The 19,343-nt window shown below is 34.6% G+C and overlaps 1 long non-coding RNA gene across 1 annotated transcript in view; it reads left to right on the plus strand.

The window, feature by feature from the left end:
* LOC120101446 (uncharacterized) overlaps positions 1 to 17,158 on the plus strand; it is a 97,400-nt gene extending 80,242 nt beyond the window's left edge. Inside the window, exon 5 of the long non-coding RNA XR_015684453.1 lies at positions 16,635 to 17,158. This is a non-coding gene — a long non-coding RNA (uncharacterized LOC120101446). The remainder of the gene's footprint in view (positions 1 to 16,634) is intronic.
* Positions 17,159 to 19,343: the final 2,185 nt, after the last annotated feature.

Raw genomic sequence — 19,343 nt, forward strand, 5'->3', positions numbered from 1 at the left:
AAAGAGATATTTCTTTTAATAAAATAAACATTCCCAAACAATTTTCTACTTTATTCATTGTGTTTTCTCTCAGTTTATTATAGACATTGGCTGCCAAGAAAATGTTTCAATTTGTTGGACATTAATATGAATGGTTTACTTAGATAATAGCCCTCAAATGCTCAGAATCTGAATTCACAGTAATTATAATTCTTCCTTGAATAGGCAGTTTTCTTGATTAATATATGTTCCCTGTTATACTAAATATACTCTCTTAAGATTTAATGATGTAATGCTTTGAGCACAGCTCATGCAGAAGAAATGAGGAACAAATTAAAGATTTGGTTTATTTAAGTGATAAAACTGCTTTGGTGTGATGAAGCTCTCAGTGGGGAAAAAAGTTTGATAGATTTTTTTTCCAAGCTTAGAAAAGTAAATCTTACTGTAAATAGTTTGTCTTATAAAGTACTTTTATGATTCATTTTAAACACTAAGTTCATCATGCTTTGGCTTATCTATAAAGTTTATTTCATTTTTTATTATAATCACAGTAAAAGTTCTCTCAATTTACTCAACCTAACGTAATTACTGAGTTATGTGATTTTTTTGTATTGTTAATTCCAATGCCTAAAATAAACTGTAGGTTTCATTAGATTAACTATTTACCATTCCTGTCATAAAAACCCCAATCTAGATCCCCTCTCCAGAAATGAATGAGAGATTTTCTAGAGTTGATGCTACTCACCCAGCACACTCTGCAAGAAGACCTCACTTGTGTTCCCAGCGATTGATGTGATTGCATAAATATCAAGTTCTCTCTCTTCTTCCCAATTCAGTAATTCTGAGTTTAAATCTAATCATTCTCCATCCTCCTGTTACCAGGAAAGCTGCTCAAGTCTTAAGCTTCTGTTTTCTCCTCTGCAAAGTAGGGATAAGCAGAGTACTATGGTTGATTATAAGAATTAAATAGTCTAATCCATGAAAACAGTTCATCCCAGTGTCTAGTACAGTATAAGATTTATCCTGCACTGATCCTGAATAAGATTAATTTGTTTTTAACATAATTATCATTCCATTATTAAAATATTTAATGTATTTCAGATATCAGTTATAGAAAAATACAGTTCAACCAAAAAGCAACATTTTATTAGCTTGAATAATTCTATTTCAAACCTTCAAAGGAAATTTTGGTGTGTGCAGCCATATATCTTTCTGTGGCTCTGCATCTTTCAAAAATTTCCTTGGATAATTAATTAGTTTAAGGAATATTGCTATGTTTGCATATTATACTCCTTTACAGTGCTTCTCAGAATAATTAAGTATAGCTCAGAAATTGTCTCCCTTACTACAGATTTATGTAACTACATTAATTAACGTAAAACATCATTAACTTAGTGCTTGCAAAATGACACTGAGAATTTTGTTTTACACACTACCAGGTTGTTCATTTCCTAGCCATCCCTCTGTTCCCCATACTGTCCTTTTTCTCTCCTTCCGGAATCAAATTCTACTTCAAAAGATCCTCACTTTCCTCATCTGGAGCCCTAGGATCAGAAAGATGATATCTTCATTTTGTTTTCATTATCATTTTCTTTATGATTGATGATGTTCAACAATTTTGCCTTTACCCACCTCACATCTGCATGATGTATTTTCAGAGATGTCTAGCTATATTCAATACCCTTCTTTAATTGACATATGGTATTGTTTTACTATTGATTTTTAGAGTTCCAATATTATCTAAATATCAATCCTTTTTGGATGGATGATAGGCAAGTATCTTCCATTCTATAATTTACCTCTTCTCAAGTTTTCTTCCTTTGCTCTTCAAAAATATCTTAATTTTATGAAATTTCATTTTATTTATTTTTGTATTTGGCTCTCATTCTGATGGGGTCTTGTCTAAAAATATTTGTTAATTCCAAAATATAGAGCCATTGCTCTTATGCTTTCTTTTAATAATAATAATTATAACAAATTATTAATAATAAGTTAATAATAGCAAATTATTAATAATAAAGATTTGAGCATATTTTTCCCTAAAAACATCAAATCACTAGGGTCTGCAGATGTCTGATGGTTAATTAGAAACAGAAGAAAACTTTGGAATCTATTCCTCCACATTACACGTATCTTTTTGTTACACTAAATATTATGTATTATTCTTGTTCAGCTCTGCACAAAAATATGTTGGGTGTTTTCCTCATATTGTATGCACAAACATCTATTTCCCAATTAAACTGAAGGAAGAGACTTAAATATTCATAAAGATAAAATGAAGACAAAAAAAAAAAAAAAGAAAGATGAACTCTAGCCACATTTCCTGGAAAGAAATACATTTCTTCGAGGGGTTGGTCTGTGTTTTTCTGGTTATTTCTGGATCTATCACTATAATCCCTTCCCAAATGTCAAGTAACCTGCAGTATCACTATTAGAAAATGCTTAGAATTTCAGTTCATATAGTGAAAAACGATTTTATTTATATCCAAGTACTGACACATCATCTAGAATTGGTTTGTATTTACCTACTGAAATTCCTTCTGGTCAATGGACCCTCTATCATAAGTAGAGATGAAAGATGCAGCTAGAAGTAGTGAGAGGCCGTGTCACTGCTTGGCTCTTCTGTGGGAGTATTTATTATTTAAATTACTAATATAGAAATATTCTTGGTTGTAATTCCTAAACACAGAAGTTGCAAAGAGATCTTAATAATCCTGAAGAGATCTATAACCCAGCTTGTGTGTTTTTCAAATTGTCCTAAGGATAAGTAATTCAGATAAGGATTATGCATAGATGTCCTTAAGATGATATTAGCAGTAATACGACAAAAATTGGTGATTTTATTATTTTCTACTTTCGTGTCCGAGTTTCTGCGGTATAAACACACATCAAAGGTCAGACTGAAGTGCAAGTCCTGTGATGAGGAGAGATGGGTCTGCATAAATCTTTTGATGACATTTTGACTTTTTTAAAAAGAAAGGTTCAGGTACCCCAGGTTTTTGTTAATTTTGGGAATGAAAAACTTAAACTTTAGTGTACAGTTTTATATAGCTCCGACGAGATGCTTAGATTATCTAATAATAGAAAAAGGCTAAAGTGGACACATTATCTATTCCTGTTATTTGAGTTCTGGATCTTTGTTGGGAGTGTATTCATTCATGCAGTGATCCATTCATTCCTTTTCAGTGAACATTTATGCATTAATAACATGTGACTGATCTCTACATTGTAGTGCTTGCTTTTCCCAACTATGTCTCTTCATCCTCAATGTCACAGTTAAGCCAGAATCATTGAATTCCCCTGGAGCTGGAGTACAGGCAGTTGTGAGTCTGCAGTTGTTGCTTCTGACAGCCACATTGTTCCTGCAGTCCCCTCCTACAGAAAGCATATATTTTCCCTTGTTTAATTTTCACTTAACACCAAGAGCATCACCAAGGGAGTTTTTTTGGACCAAGAAAGATAAGATTAAGTGAACTGTCAATCATAGGCAGAGAAGAAAAAAAAAAGATATGCTTCTAAAAGAGCATGACCATGTGACACGCTAAAATCTACTGTGTGCAATAATTAGCCAGATGTGGCCCTGCTGATAGTACTTGGCAGAGTTATCTATAGAGCAGAAACAGAAAGATTGCAGTGGATTGTAACTTAAATAGAACAGCGCCTCTGTGTAGGGAGAAGTGTAAATAGAGAACAGTGTAAATAACAGCTGCAGTAGTTATGTTTCAAAGATCTAAATAGTGCTCTGCTTTTGAATATAGGTTAAAGTAGATCAACATGCCTGCGCTGTTTTTGGGATCTGGAGTCCTAGAATTCTGCGGAAGCAAACAATGCTGGTATATCATCCTCTGCAGAATGTAGGCGCTGTTGGCTTAATGATTTGCTATAACTACTGTGAAGTACTGGGAGAACTTTATTAATGAGAAAAAAATGTTCTGTATCCTGTGTGTTCCTAATGCTGCATCAGTTATAGGTCTCTTTTTATACCTGCTCATAAAAATGCAGTCACGTCCAAATCATGTAGATAGGATTACAATCGCGTTCGCCACCAAGAGTGCTGGTGCCTGCAGAGAGTACTTGTGAATTAACATTCCGAGATCAAGGGGTTGCGATGGCACGTAAGAATGTGAATCACATGCAGGCTACTTAAGTTTCCAGAACAGATGTGTAACTCGGGAGCCTTGCATTTTTTATGAATACTAGTGCTTTGCACTTTTATTTGTTCCTGAAAAAAATGTGATTGTTCCTGATGATGTGTTTATAAAAAGAGAAAGAGAGAGGGGATTATGTTATATAGAGGTATGGTGAGGTATGGGGGAAGGGAGTGCCTTCGGAAGCCCATGCTGAGATATCCCTTCCCCATGAGAGTCTAGCTATACAGTATAGCATAGTATAGTATAGTATAGTATAGCATAGCATAGCATAGCATAGCATAGCATAGCATAGCATAGCATAGCATAGCATAGTATAGAGTTTATTCAGGGCATGGGGAGGGGAGTTAAGGGTAGGAGAGAGAGAGAGAGAGAGAGAGAGAGAGAGAGAGAGAGAGAGAGAGGGAGAGAGAGAGAGAGAGAGAGAAGAGAAGAGAAGAGAAGAGAAGAGAAGAGAAGAGAAGAGAAATAGAAGAGTAGAGGAGAAGAGGAGTAGAGGAATAGAGTAAAGGCCAGCCATGAGCATGTGGAGAAAATGGGCGAGGGGAATGGGGAGAGAAGGGACAAAGGGGGAAGAAGGTAAGAACAAGAGAGCAAGAGAGAACGAGAGAGAGAGAGAGAGAGAGAGAGAGAGAGAGAGAGAGAGAGAGAGCGAGAGCGCAGGGGGCAAACTGTCCCTTTTATATAATTAGGCATACTTGGCTATTGCCAGGTAACTGTGGGGGTAGAACTTAGACACAATGCTAACACCTGATTGATCTGTTGGTTTACCACTGCAATAACTTAGGTTTAAAGGATCACATTACACTAAGCCAATCCTTGAATTTGGATAGTGTCCCAATTTAATTAAATATCACAATATGTTTATTTAGCTTTGAATGTTGGAAATTATGCTTCACTTCCCACCTTCCCCCAGATTGTAGCACTTCTATTGTCTCAGAAAACTAGATCAGAATTTAGGAGAATTGCAAGTTCTTAGAACTAGAAGAACATTTACAATCTCTCTAGTTTGCCAATTCATATTTTGCTTGATAACACTTCATATGATCCTTCTGGTAACTGTGAATTTATTAACCCCAATGTTAGCCTGACTTCTTTCTGGGTGTATCATACACATGTTAAGCACAGTGCGGAACGCTCTTTCCTTTGGGAAGTTGCGGTATCCCATCAAGTCTCAAACGGGGCCTGGCATTACAGGTCTCTGCTACTCACAAAACAAATATAAATGCTTTCCTCTCTCCTGATAATTTTTGTTGTTTTGCTAGTGAATGGAACTCATGACTTTAGCTTTCTCACTACTGGTTCTCTTTGCAAACACATACTGGGCTCTTGTACAGGTCATTGCTTGTGTACAGGTCCATCAGTGTCCTTTCAAAATCCCAAGTAGCTCTACCCAATACTTCCTAAAGTTTCATTCTGCTTTTGGATGAACGGTCCAGGAATATTGGTTAAAATACCTATTCCTCTTAATCTCATACAATGGAAGCATACTTAAAAATGTTTTAAGATTTTGTCTCCAAGCACTTGAAGTGCACACTTTTATCAGCTTTCTATCTGTCTCCTATTCCCACTTTTATGCTTTTTAAAAATATATTTTTACAGAGTATGGGTATGTATATAGGTAGTATGAGGTTATTCAATATGTATATTGTAACATAGTTAACACAGTGAACTAATTCCCATCCATAATCTCAAAGCTCTCTCTCACTTTCCCCCTAGGTAAGGACATCTATAATAACCACATTTAGCTGAAGACCCGGGTGAAAGACTTTCTTAACTAGTTGTGGGGTAGACCATCCTAAAAAACTTCACATTCTCTATTGTTTGACCTATGTTTACCTATTTTTCTTAGAGAATTTCCTTGCCTAATAGTTTCTTATGACAATCATTTTTGGTAGGTATTTAATATGCTTGACCTGATTGAGCTGATTCTCCAACATGCTGTTCATCCGTTTATCAGTGGACTGTATCTCCTTACTGTGCATCTGGAAACGCACGGCACACACATTGTAATCTGTGTTGGTTGGCCTTGCAAAGAAGTTATAGTCTACCTGGAAATCACCAATAAGGAGAAAAAAATCAGAAAAAGTTTTATAGTAAAGAATGTATTATGCTATTCACAGCATAACAGTGCCTCCAAGGTTTCCTTTTTTGTGTTAGTGTGTGATGTCTTCAGATGATGAGACTTGCAATATGAGACAGCTTATGAGACAGCTTATGAGAACAAATGACCTTTTCATCAAGATAATTCAACTCCCTTTGTTCTCTCTCACCACATCTCTGGTATAACAAATCAAAAGCATAGAGATGTCATTTAGAACATTGCCACTTCTAAGGTAGTATCACTTATTTTAAATTATTTTCTCATCCATAGTTGTCAACTTTAAATACTTTCATCTAATATACAAATTAATTGCTTCTTCTTAAATTTAAAATTAATGGAAAAATGTAGCTTTCTTTTATAGTGCAGCATAGACATAAATTAATTTCTTAACAAGATCATCAGTCTTTTAATAAGTATTTTTGCTTATTCAATAATCTAGAAAGTTCTAACCACATAAATTAGATAAGATTTTAGCCTCTTCATCATTCTGTGTTATCCTGTTTCTGTTCCTATTTTATAAGATTGCTGAAAATCAGATTTTCTGTATAGCTTAGATTTGGTTATAGGTGAGAAAAATGGAAGTAAGGAATGGCCTTGTACTCCATATTTCTAAAGATATAGTAAAGAATCCATTTGTTATTTTTTCTAAGACTATAAAACATATTTTATGTTGTAATATGGAAAGATACCATTGGAAATACTTTACCAATTTTCTGTTTTACATGATATTCTACTTCAGAAGAATGCAGAGGCCAGAACAATGTCCTATATGTTTGTGTAGAACAAACATTTGGAATTGTTTTTATTTCTATTTAATCCTAAGAAAAGAATAAAGGTAGTTGTCAATTTCCTAACTTTTTCTACTCCTCGGAAAGATGCTGATCTCTCTTCAAAGGGTGTGGGTGCATTTTTTCTGTGGGAAATAAGTTTTGTTGGTAATAGCTGTTTCCTCTCCTAAGCTAGCAAAGCCAAGCTGCAGAGGGAATGAGAGGAAAATGAGGAAGTCATAGTTTACCTCTTTAGAGCATGGACCTTAGCTGCTCTATGCTGGTGCTTACTGTTTTACAAAATAATATGAAACATTGTTATTTTAAACTCTTTTAATTTAGGTCATCTTATACTTAAGAAATAACCCTCAGTATTCCTTACTCCATGATTACAACCCCTTGAATCCTCTAACCCCATTCACTGACCCTTGGGTAGAATTTCCATTTCATTTAAACATTTTCCTTTAATGATTTTCTTCTTAAATTTTAATGATATCATTATTATTTCCTTTTCTTTTTGCAGCAAGTGGAGAAGATGAGAGGTAATAAAAACATCAAGATGATAAAGGGAAGAAGCAATCTAGAGTTGCTATAACATTTTATTGCAATATACTCAGTACTGTTAAGTCTGTGAAGAGAATTATAGAAATCAAAAAATAGATTATATTTTTATTATTTTTCATTTACTTGCTATTGTGTTGATGTATATCACATTAAATACATATTATGCCCTTACTGTGGGTACCTAGGATTACATAATACATAAAGCATAATTATAAATTTATATAAAATATAAAAAGATATTTTTATCATTACAGCCCATAAACTCAGTAATGTCTAAATATATAGGTTTTTAAACACTTCTAAATATTGGGCTAAGTCTCTACTTTATGCCATTTTCTGCTGTATACCAGAAAACTTTCTTTTTTTTTTTTTCTTTTTCTTTTTTTCGGAGCTGGGGACCGAACCCAGGGCCTTGTGCTCGCTAGGCAAGCGCTCTACCACTGAGCTAAATCCCCAACCCCCAGAAAACTTTCTAGTATGTTACAACTACACTCACTTCTAAGGACATATAGAGTCAAGCTTAGTCAAATCGCAGTTTTATCTTCAGATTTTTTTGTAGTAAAGACTTGGTTTGTGTAGCTCTTCGGTCATTTGTGTTGTCCACAATCATTTAGTAATGGCATTCTCCAAGTAATTTCTACTTAAACATATACTTTGGTCATGGGTGTGTTTCCAGGGGAGTGCTGGTTTCTGGTCCATGAGTCTCTAGTGCTGTTAATGATGATCAATTGCTTTTCCTTAATCTGATGTTTAGCTTCACTTGAGCTACCAGAATACTATAAATATCTCCTTGCCCTGGTAATGTCAATACTTTCTATGTAAAAGCTATTTGAGGCTGTCTGGGAAGCCTTTCTGCTTATATAATTTCATGTGATGTTCTTAGTCCAGAGTAGAACAAAATCAAAAGGTGATAATGCCTTTTTAAATGAAATTTATATTTATGCATGAGGAATCTTTTGGAACAATCCTGAATGATGATATCATAATACCTGAATATCCCTATCAAATTTTATCAGTCATTAATTCCCTTAAGATAACAATGATATTTGATTTTATTGGAAAATACACTTTTATTACTAGTAAATATCATCATCTCTTTGTATTGTTTTCAATAAATATGTATTTATTATTTCCCCAAATGAAACTGCAGCATAATCCTACACAGTCCTAGGAAAGTATTTGTTCCCATTTGTACCAGATCAATGTTACTTCTACTGTTTGTTATTGCTGAACCGCTATTGAAAATAGATAATTGTGCTACAGATGAACAGCATCAATTACAGTCATTTCTGATGCAGGAGCATTTTTTTTAAAAGAAAACAGGTCTTTCTTTTTCAAAGATCAGGCCTGCTACAGAGGCCTTACTTTTGTCAAGCTCCTCTCATACAGAATGTCTGAGAACATTTACTGTTAGAGTGCCTCCCTGATGTAATTAGCTGTCTTTTTTTTTCTATCATGGATAGCCACAGAGGTTTGTCTTTATTACAGTGTCTGAAGCAACAAAGGAAACCATACTACCTCCAGCACTCAGGGAACAGTGTATAGGAAAGGAAGGATGTATGACCTGGGCTATGAGGAGGCATGCTGCGAGAGAATAGCTCCTGAGTATGACTTGATTCATGAACTCACACTTACTGTGATTCAAACAAAACCACAGGAAGCAGGAAAAGTTAAAGGCAGCTGATGTCTGCTAGGGGAGCAAGGGTCCCTTTTCTTTGGGCAGTGGTGACAATTTTAAGGTGATACTCCCATAGATAATGTATAGAGGGAAGTGTGTGGGCCTCACTAAGTGGACTAAATCAATTATTAAACAAACAAATAACAACAATAACTCAAGAAGTTGGAAGAAAGGTGATAAGTATGCTTGTACAGGTGGGAAAAAGCTGAAGTCAGGGAGTAGAGAAGAAATATAACCAAGACACATCTATCTATCTATCTATCTATCTATCTATCTATCTATCTATCTATCTATATCTATATATATATATATATTTCTTTTGGGGGGAAGATTCATTTTATTTAATTAGTCTGTGGGTATTTTAGTTGAATGTGGGTGTCTGAAGAGGCTAGTAGAGAGCTTCAAATTTCATAGAGCTGGAATTACAGGTAGTTGTGAGTCACCTAACATGAGTGTTGGGAACTGAATTCAAGTCACCTCTCAACACTCATGTATAAGATTTAAAAGAGATAGATGATAGATAGATAGATAGATAGATAGATAGATAGATAGATAGATAGATAGATAATAGATAGAAAAAAGAATTGGGAAATGTTAACATCCTATCTACTTCCTTTGCTACGTTTTTAAATTGTATCTAAAAACATGTTAATGTTTCTCACCATTTTCAATACTTAGTATATTGTTACAGTTCTGGTAATATCTTAAATGCAAGTCAATGTGTTGACATCAAGACATCAAGTTAAAAGAAATCTATCTTTTAATATCAAACAAACCTTTCGACATGAGATTTTCTCTTCTCTATCAGAAAGGCCTTTACTATTTTTCGATGTCTGACAAATATATGATTCAATGTCTTTGTACATGTCTAAACAATAGGTTCCCATAATAAAATCAAGGAACAAGTCACTATAGACCCTTGTCAGATACAACAATAAGGATTGATTGCTTATATATCTGGGTTTGACTGGAGATTGATACCCTGCTTCAGTTGATAGAATGTGGATTCAATCAAAATTCTCAACATTGGCCAGCCGTGGTCCAATTCAGATTGGCTTTTTGTGGGGGTGACTAGAATTTTCACTTTTATTCTCTAATTCTTGCATTTTAAGATAAACCAGAACTTGTTCTGGTTTCTGTGGTAAGTATTCATGTGGCAAGTATTCAAGAGGAAAGCACAAATACATAGGTCTTTTCGAGTCCAGGTTTAACATTATCCTCTAAATGTCAAACCATGTCCATATAGCTAAGCTTGGGATCTGTATGGCATGGCCTTACAACAGCACTGGGTAGGATGCAACAGTAGAGAATGTGAGGGATGATGGAAGTTTCAGGCCAATTTTAATATCTTCGCATTAATGCCAAACTCTATCATGATTTAAACAGAGTTTATGAACTCAACCACATGCCAGGAGCATTGGAATTTTTGAAAAAGAATAAGTCCTATTTCTATGTAATAAATAAAGTGTTTATTGCTTACATTGATGGTAAGCCATAGACACGTCTTAGCTGATCTAAATTGTAACTTGATGCAATTAATCACAAAGACATCATGAGAAGGTAAAATTGACTCAATACTATCAGTTGATCAGCCAATAGGAGATAGAAAACTTACTTTGGCCTAATAACCTGTATTCCAACCATTAATGATCCAGGCATTACATTAAGTATCTTCAAAGTTGTTCTAATCTGCCCCTGGCTTTGCAGTTTTCTTGTTAGGAGGTTTATAGATCTTTCTGAGATCGCAATGTATCTATAATATGTAGACCTATCCTCTTGCTGGATTGGTCATAACAATAGTAGAAAGGGTCTAGCAGCCTGCAGTGAATAAATTTTCCCTTTAGATCACACAGCAAAGAGGAAAGATTTTTTTAATACGTAGCATGGAGAGGGCTGAGCAGTTAAAAATAGTACGTCCTGCATTGGGAAGTAAGTGGCTGAATGGAGTATTGATGTCCATTCTAGAGAAGAAGGACTTATTCCTTAGGAATAAGTATGAGAAGGTTAGTGTTGTCAACTTGACAGATTCTAGAATAAATTAGAGACAGCCCTATGAGCATTCCTTTGGGGAAGAATCTTCATTGTGTTGGTTGACATGAGAACTATTCAGTTTTGTACTAGAAAAACTCTTGACTAAGGAAAGCGTTTGGATTTTAGTTTTCCTAAAGTAAATAATCTAAAACTTAAGACAATTATACATAATTGTTTCTTTTATGTGACAGAGGTAACATTTTAATGTCATAATATATTCAATTTTATTTTCAGCATGCAATAGAATCATAATGTTCCATAGTACAATTGGAATCCTCAACATTTATATGGGGTAAATATATATACATGGAAAGAGTACAGAATATAAAATGAGACAATTTTTTATTTCTATTACATTTGATCATATGGTATTTACTAAATTAAGTACCATTCAAGAACATTTATCTCACCCCAGTTTCTTTTTCTCTTTTCTGTCTTTTATAGTAAACTTGAACTCTGATACACTACTGTCTCTTGGTCAGTCATGTACTGTATTTATTAGACTTGGTGCATGTTATTCTTTATGGGGAGAGAATGTCTTAACATATGTCGTATTAAACTCACAGTCAAAAATTTGCCTTTTTATGAGACCATGACTACTGACTGTTACACTGAGTTCCATATAATATGAGAAAGGATTTCAAAATATTATGGGAAAATAAAGGATGTTTATGGATGATTACATCTTATATTTTTTCACTTATTTTTTTTCCATTTGATAGACCATCTTTTTGGGGTTTTTGATTTTACACAGGGCTTCCACTTTGGATTTTTATTTTGTCCCTAATGATCTCTTTGAGGAGACTGATCTCTACTTCTAGAAACCTATAAGACTGTGGGAATTCCTGCCTGCTGCCACACCCAGGTGAGGCTCTAAGACTGTTCAACACAGTGAGAGCTCCTGCTTATACTGACTATGACTTATTTTTAAGAATGAAGGTGATTATAGGTATCCATTGGTTTACAATTAAGGAAAATGTATTTTATAAAATAAAGGAATTTAATTTTTTAAGGTCAAAGAAGCAACATTCACCACCAACTTATTATATTGTTTTTGATACATCTCAATATATCAGCATTTCTGAATCTAAAAGAATTTATAATTTAGTGGTCATTTCAAGCATACTTGGATATATCAATCACCTTCAGTATTGTTCATGCTATGTTTTGCAAGCACTAAAGTAAATTAAAATTTCAATCCAAAGATTAATACATGTCTCTCCAGTAAGTGGATAAAAAAGCCAACATCGGAATTAAAAAGGTAGATTTCACTAAGTGCCAAGGTTAGGACATAGCATTAAATCTCTGGTATCCATAAACTCTTTGTTTTCTTTCTTTCTATTCCTTCCTTCCTTCCTTCCTTCCTTCCTTTCTTTCTTTCTTTCTTTCTTTCTTTCTTTCTTTCTTTCTTTCTTTCTCTCTTTCTTAATGTATGCCAAGGTATATGTGTACAGGTCAGAAAATAATTTCTGATGTTATCTTTTTCTTTTACCTTACATGGGCTTCAGAGATATTTACCTCAAAGTAAATATTCCATTTTTAATTTGTTAAAATCAAAACACAATGTACCAAATTTTTAATGTTCAAAGAAATTAGATTTAATAAAATGAAAAAAATGTGAGTATTCTTCTTATAGGACTGAATTTTTCCTGGGGTACACTTCTTTATACCCATTCAAGCTTAGTTCCAAACATAGGCAACAGAATAATTGTCCATGATCACTATCCTTAAAAGAGAGTTGATCTAAGAAGAATATCATACAGTTGTCAAGGAGCTAAATATTGATTGTAGATCAAAGTTCCTAGAAATTATTGCTTTTAAATGATAAAATGTTTTGTTCTATATGATTTTTTTGGGATTTTTTGACTCAAAACTGTGAGTTTGTTCCAGAAAATATTGTATCAAACATTATTATATGAATTTTTATGTTACTCATTCAAGAGAAAAAATAACTCTAAGATGGGAAGGGACTTTAAGAAATCACAGAGACTTGATATAGCCAAAGAAAAGCCTCCCGGAGAACACTAGAACATCCTGAGGATATATGACTGAAGAAAGGCCCCTGGAGACAGAAGTTCAGCCACACCATGGTTATGGCATTTCTTGTAGATTAGGTTTAGTTTGCTAAAAGTAACAATGAAGTATTGAAGATAATATCCTATATTATGAATCCCACCTATCACCAGGGCTATCTCCTATCACAATTCCTCAAAGATCTGGATCAGGGGAAGATGTGACAGCTGTCAATCAAAGGCTCTAACCAGCATGCCTTCCAACATCTTATCTTATTTGAAAACAAAACAAAACAAAAATCTTAACATAAAAGAATGCTTACAAAGCAACATTTCTGTGTCATTAACATTTTTCAAGGAACATAAATCGATCCAAATCTTTTTAAGCAAAGTTGAGTCTTTCTATCTGGGTTAATGAAGACTTTATACCATGTTCATGATTGTAAAACTTGGCTATTTAAATCACTTTGAATTTCGATGTGTATCTTAAAGTCATTTCCTTAATATTTGCATAAAAGATTATTAGGACTTCTACTTGCAGGGAGTTATCAGGGGTGAAGGATTCATATTACTGTTCCACAGGAAGTCAGCAAATAATAGGGAAATAAAAGCCTGGCGGGCAGGGGACGTATGTAGCTCAGCTGGAAGAATGTTTGCTGAACTTGTGGGAATCCTTGGGTGGAATTCCTAGAACCATATAAATTGGACATCATGGCACAGGTCTGAATCCCAGACAGTCTGAATCACAAAACAGAAACATTGGGATCAGTAGTTTGAAGTCATCTTTGACTTAAGAGTGAAGTCCAGCCTAGCTTGGGATACATGAACCTCTGTCTCAAAAGATGGAAACAAGAAATGAAAAAGCAAAAGAGATTGACTAAAAGACATAAAAGAATACTGATCTTGAAGTAAGGAAGATATCAGAACAGCCTAAAATTGACCCAGGTTATAAGTGTGAAATATTTTCTAGGTTATGATGATCTGAATCATACATAACTGAAAACCACCAGAATTTCTGAATTGAGATTAAGGAACCGAATTTGGGAAGAAAGTAAGTAGAGTCAAAGGACAAAGAGCATTGGGAAAAAAAGACCTGTTTTGATATGCATTATTGATTTCCCATAAGTACCTGACTTAGGCCTCATTAATTCATTGGTTGGAATCTATGTGACCTTGAGAAGGGCATTTAAAAGAGACTGGAGGCAGCGTCACTCAGCTCCCCCTCAGTGTGCCTTCCTACCAACCATAATAGAAAAAGTCTCTCAAATATTTGCATAAAGTACCCAAAAATATCATTTTGACACTTAGGGGTAATTAGTTCTGGGTGTGCACTGCCTCCCTCCTACCTAAGACATCCGGAGCCACAGCACTCAAGAATAAGCTTTGCCAATTGAGCTACTCATGCCTCACATTAGCATGCAGGAGGATATTTTGGAAACTCAAATTTCTGTTCCACATCTTAAAAAAAATATAGTTATCTAATATTTTGAACAGAATTTCCAAAGCATGCCCCTATTATGAAAATTCTTGAGACTAAACATCATCATGACAAGGGGAAGGAGCTGGACACCAAAGGACATTTAGCCTATGTTGTGTGTCATGTGACATCTAAAAACAGAAATGTGAAAGTAAAAGGGAACTTTTAGAGAAAGAAAGGAGGTGCATGGGCAGAGAGAGAGGGACAACTGGATTATGGGGAAATAAATACAACTACAATATGGTGTGTGCCTACAGTGGATCACCATGAAATCCATTTATCTGTATAAGTATAATATAAAATGGCATTGAATATTGGAAAAATATATGAATAGGAGAATATAATGGGTGCATGTCTAGAACTGAGTCACTGAAATCATTTTATAACTTCATCATATCAAAGAAGTATATCTTGAGATATGACATAAAGAAAGATCACATAAAAGGGATGGAGTTCATGAGTTCATGAATCCTGTCTATTACGTTCTTCAGAGGCAAAACCTAGGACTATAAGCAGGTTTTGGAAGCTAAATTTTAAGCATGTGTTACATTTATTTCAGAAAATTAGCATTTTACAAAATGAAGTAAGCTATATATTACATGTAAAGCTCAACTATACAACAAATTTATTAATGGCGTTTACATACAAATCAGGATGGTTTCAATTCTGAAGGTTCTTCATATCCCAATCTCAACTAATTTTTATCCTATAGCTATTACTAGAGTTCTCAATATCAAAAATAATGTTCCTGTTTTTTAACTTTTCTATAGTCACACTCAGTGTGACATTCCTTGAGTCTAGCTTCTTTCAATTAAAGAAAAAAACTGTTCTTTGATAGAATTGTAACTGTTCAAAAGAATTGTTGAAAAGACAGAAATCAAGAATGATGTAACCATTATAATCATACATTTTAACTTCTTTTGCTGACATTACCCCAAGTTCTGAACTTTAGGGTACATTTTAGACATTGTATATGAAGTTAGATAGTTCCTGGCTATTCAATAACTATTTTCTGAATGAGCTCAGTGGTTCTTTGTGTGGTGGATGAAACTCAAACAAGAATAATAAATGGCACTCCATGTACATAAGATGATATAAAGTCATTGAGAAATTCAAGCGTGGAGGATTGGGACTGATAAATGGATTGGAGCGTGAAAAATTTCCTGAAGGTTAGAAGTAACTGAGATGAAAAAGATTACAGAAAGGATGTTTTTTGCTAAAAAGATGTTGATATAATTTATCTTATTTTACATATCCTGATATATTTTATGCTTAACTTTATCAGAAATTTAGCAATGGTAAAAGGTCAGTTTTAAATTCAAATAGATGTCTTGGATGAACACTGAGTTTTCATATCTGTCTATTTTAAGTCCTCCAAAGGAAAGAAAGGTTGACCATGGACATGTTTAACTCCCTTTGCTCATTAATATTTAACTCCCTGGTTTTGAACCGCCTGCCTCACAAAGATGTTTCTCCTGATAGGTCTTGGCAGACACATTACTGTCGTGTCACAAAATATCCTGGTTCAAAGAGTTGATTAAATTTGAATACGTAGATAAATATGAAAAAACACTGATCAGTGTTTTTAAAATATTTAATATCTTGAATTAAATTCAGGCAAACTATTACCTATGTGGAATGTTTATGTTAGTCATAGAATCACTGAAGTGATTTATCCAAAAGGTGAATTGATAAGATAGATGAATTTTTAAAGACATCAGGGACATGATAATTAATGCTTTGTTTATTTCCATCAAATGAAATAATTACTTGCAAGAAAATATTTGGGGAGTGTAGAACACTTACTAGTTTAAATACGAGTAGTAGATATTTAATACTTTTAATTCAAACAATTTTATCCTTTTGTACTAAAGCCAAAGAAAATAGTAGATGTGACTTTTTGATGAAGCAAAGAAGTGCAGGCCGACAGGAGCCGGATGTAGATCGCTCCTGAGAGACACAGCCAGAATACAGCAAAAACAGAGGCGAATGCCAGCACCAAACCACTGAACTGAGAACGGGACCCCCGTTGAAGGAATCAGAGAAAGAACTGGCAGAGCTTGAAGGAGCTTGAGACCCCTTATGAACAACAATGCCAAGCAACCAGAGCTTCCAGGGACTAAGCCACTACTTAAAGACTATACATGGACTGACCCTGGACTCTGACCTCATAGTTAGCAATGAATATCCTAGTAAGAGCACCAGTGGAAGGGGAAGCCCTGGGTCCTGCTAAGACTGAACCCCCAGTGAACGTGATTGTTGCGGGGAGGGCAGCGATGGGGGAGGATGGGGAGGGGAACACCCAAAAAGAAGGGGAGGGGGAGGGATTAGGGGGATGTTTGCCCGGAAACCGGGAAAGGGAATAACACTCGAAATGTAAATAAGAAACACTCAAGTTAATAAAAAAAAAGAAATATACTTTCCAAATATGTCATTTGTCAGCATTTGCATCAATGTCATCATGGAGCAGAGTTTCAGAGTTTTCCTTTGAATCCCAGATGTGCTGTAAAAGAACATCAGAGTGACTGAGACTTGTCTGCTCTGAAGGTTCTGTTCAATTGTTCTTATCAGTGGTGGAAGACATAACTTGGGCTGCTGACTCAGAGCCAGGAAGTTAAAGGCTGGCTTTATTTATTTTTGTCAACACAGAATCTATGTCTGGAACGTTTTGTACAATTATGTTTCCTCCAAAGTCATGGCAGTACCATATTTTATTTGTTATTTCTTCTTTACCACAGCATATAAGCTTATCTATATGATAATAATAATTAGTAGGCTCATATTTAAATAACAGAGTAATTATTGATCTACAAAGGTCAGACTATACAATGAAGTACATTTGGTCCCAGTGATAATGACGTAGGTAAATTTCATTGAAAGTATTATGAGTAAGTAATTGATAGTTATTTAACGATTATATTTTGGTCGCTGTGCAGCGATAACTATGAATTCCCAAGCAATATTTTAAATTAAGAATCTTCATTCTGAACATATGCAAAAGAGGTTCAGTTAATATTCCAAGGTCATCATTAGTAATGAAGGAAGAGTCCCAGTATCGAAACTGAAGGTGCCTCTCTTTCAGATCACCATTTGTCACGGATCTGCACTTCCCTAAAATAAACACACCAGTTACACTCAGTAACGTCTCCGCACACAGAGTTTTGAGCAGGCTACAGGTTTCATATAGCACTGGGTTCTTCCACCTGAATTTCTCTCCTGGCTTTCTCCTTCCTTTCTCTCTCTCTTTCTTTCTTTCTTTCTTTCTTTCTTTCTTTCTTTCTTTCTTTCTTTCTTTCTTTCTCTCTTGATTGATTTCTTTATGATACAATGTCCTCAAACTCTTTTTTCCTCTTATACTCTCTCCCTATGCCTGCCATCCTGTATAATTTTATTCCCACGATATCAGTCACAACCCATGTTTTCAACTGTGTATCCTCAAATCCTGTATTATCTGAGATAGAGTTTTGATATTTATTGAAGCCACTTGTATATTTCTCAAACATGTGATAAAAGCCATTTTAGATTTGGTCCCTCTTAATGAATATATCCAGAGCTCCTTTCTATCTCTACAAATGTATATGGAAAAACATATAAATATCCACTAATATATATGGATTTATATCTCTGATCTTTTATTTTGGCTTTTATTTTCTATCTTCTCAATCATACTGAACTACTTCACCATAACAATAGTTGTACCTCTTAGTTAGTTTTGCCTCTTGTACATTCCTCTTCTTTTTGGGTCATGTTGAAAAACCTCCTTGCAACAACAACAAAAAAAATGTGTTATAGTGTGGCGTTGTTTTCCTGAAATCTCATCTTCAAACTGGCTTATAAGATTCTTACCCATTTGATTCTAGCTTGGAATTCCAAATTATTCTCATTGCCTATTCTTTCAAAAGTATTCTCTTACTAAACTATAAGCTTGAATGACCCAGCCTTTAAATTTTCTGTCTAATATTTTTACTACATGGATTCTTCTGTCTTATCTGTGCCTGTTATTTCTTTAGTTAAAAATGAAGACTAATTGAGAGCTTCTAATGTCAAGCCGTTCTACTAATTAAGCTCTCCATGAATATTCTCATTTGGTTTTAAAAAAATCAAGCATAAAAGTGCTGAAGAGAAGGTACAATAGATAAAATCCTCATTGGGCAAACCTGGGTACCTGAGTTCAGAGCTTTACTATGCATGGTTTGACTTGAGTGTGGGAGTCTGTATCTCAAATCCCATCACTGAAAGCTAGACACAGCAATAGAAATTTGCTGGCCATCTAATCTAGGCAATTGGTAAGCTCCAGTTTCAGCAAAAGTGGGATATAATTATTATTATTCTCTAGCCTCCATTTCAGCATCAGTGCAAATCCTACACTCACATACACACAAATATGTAACACACTCACATATTCACACAAAGGGGAAAGGCACAGAAGCAGAGACAGAAAGAGAAAGGGGTGGATTAATGAGAGTAACCTGTAGGGAAATTACTTTATATTATCATTATACACAAAAATAAGTTTATATCAAGGGTTAGTAAATACTGTGTGCCTGGATATACATATAACAAGTCGAAACTGGTATTTGATG

Source organism: Rattus norvegicus, chromosome 3 (genome assembly GCF_021556685.1).
Source record: "Rattus norvegicus strain SHRSP/BbbUtx chromosome 3, alternate assembly SHRSP_T2T, whole genome shotgun sequence".
Lineage (NCBI taxonomy): Eukaryota > Metazoa > Chordata > Mammalia > Rodentia > Muridae > Rattus > Rattus norvegicus.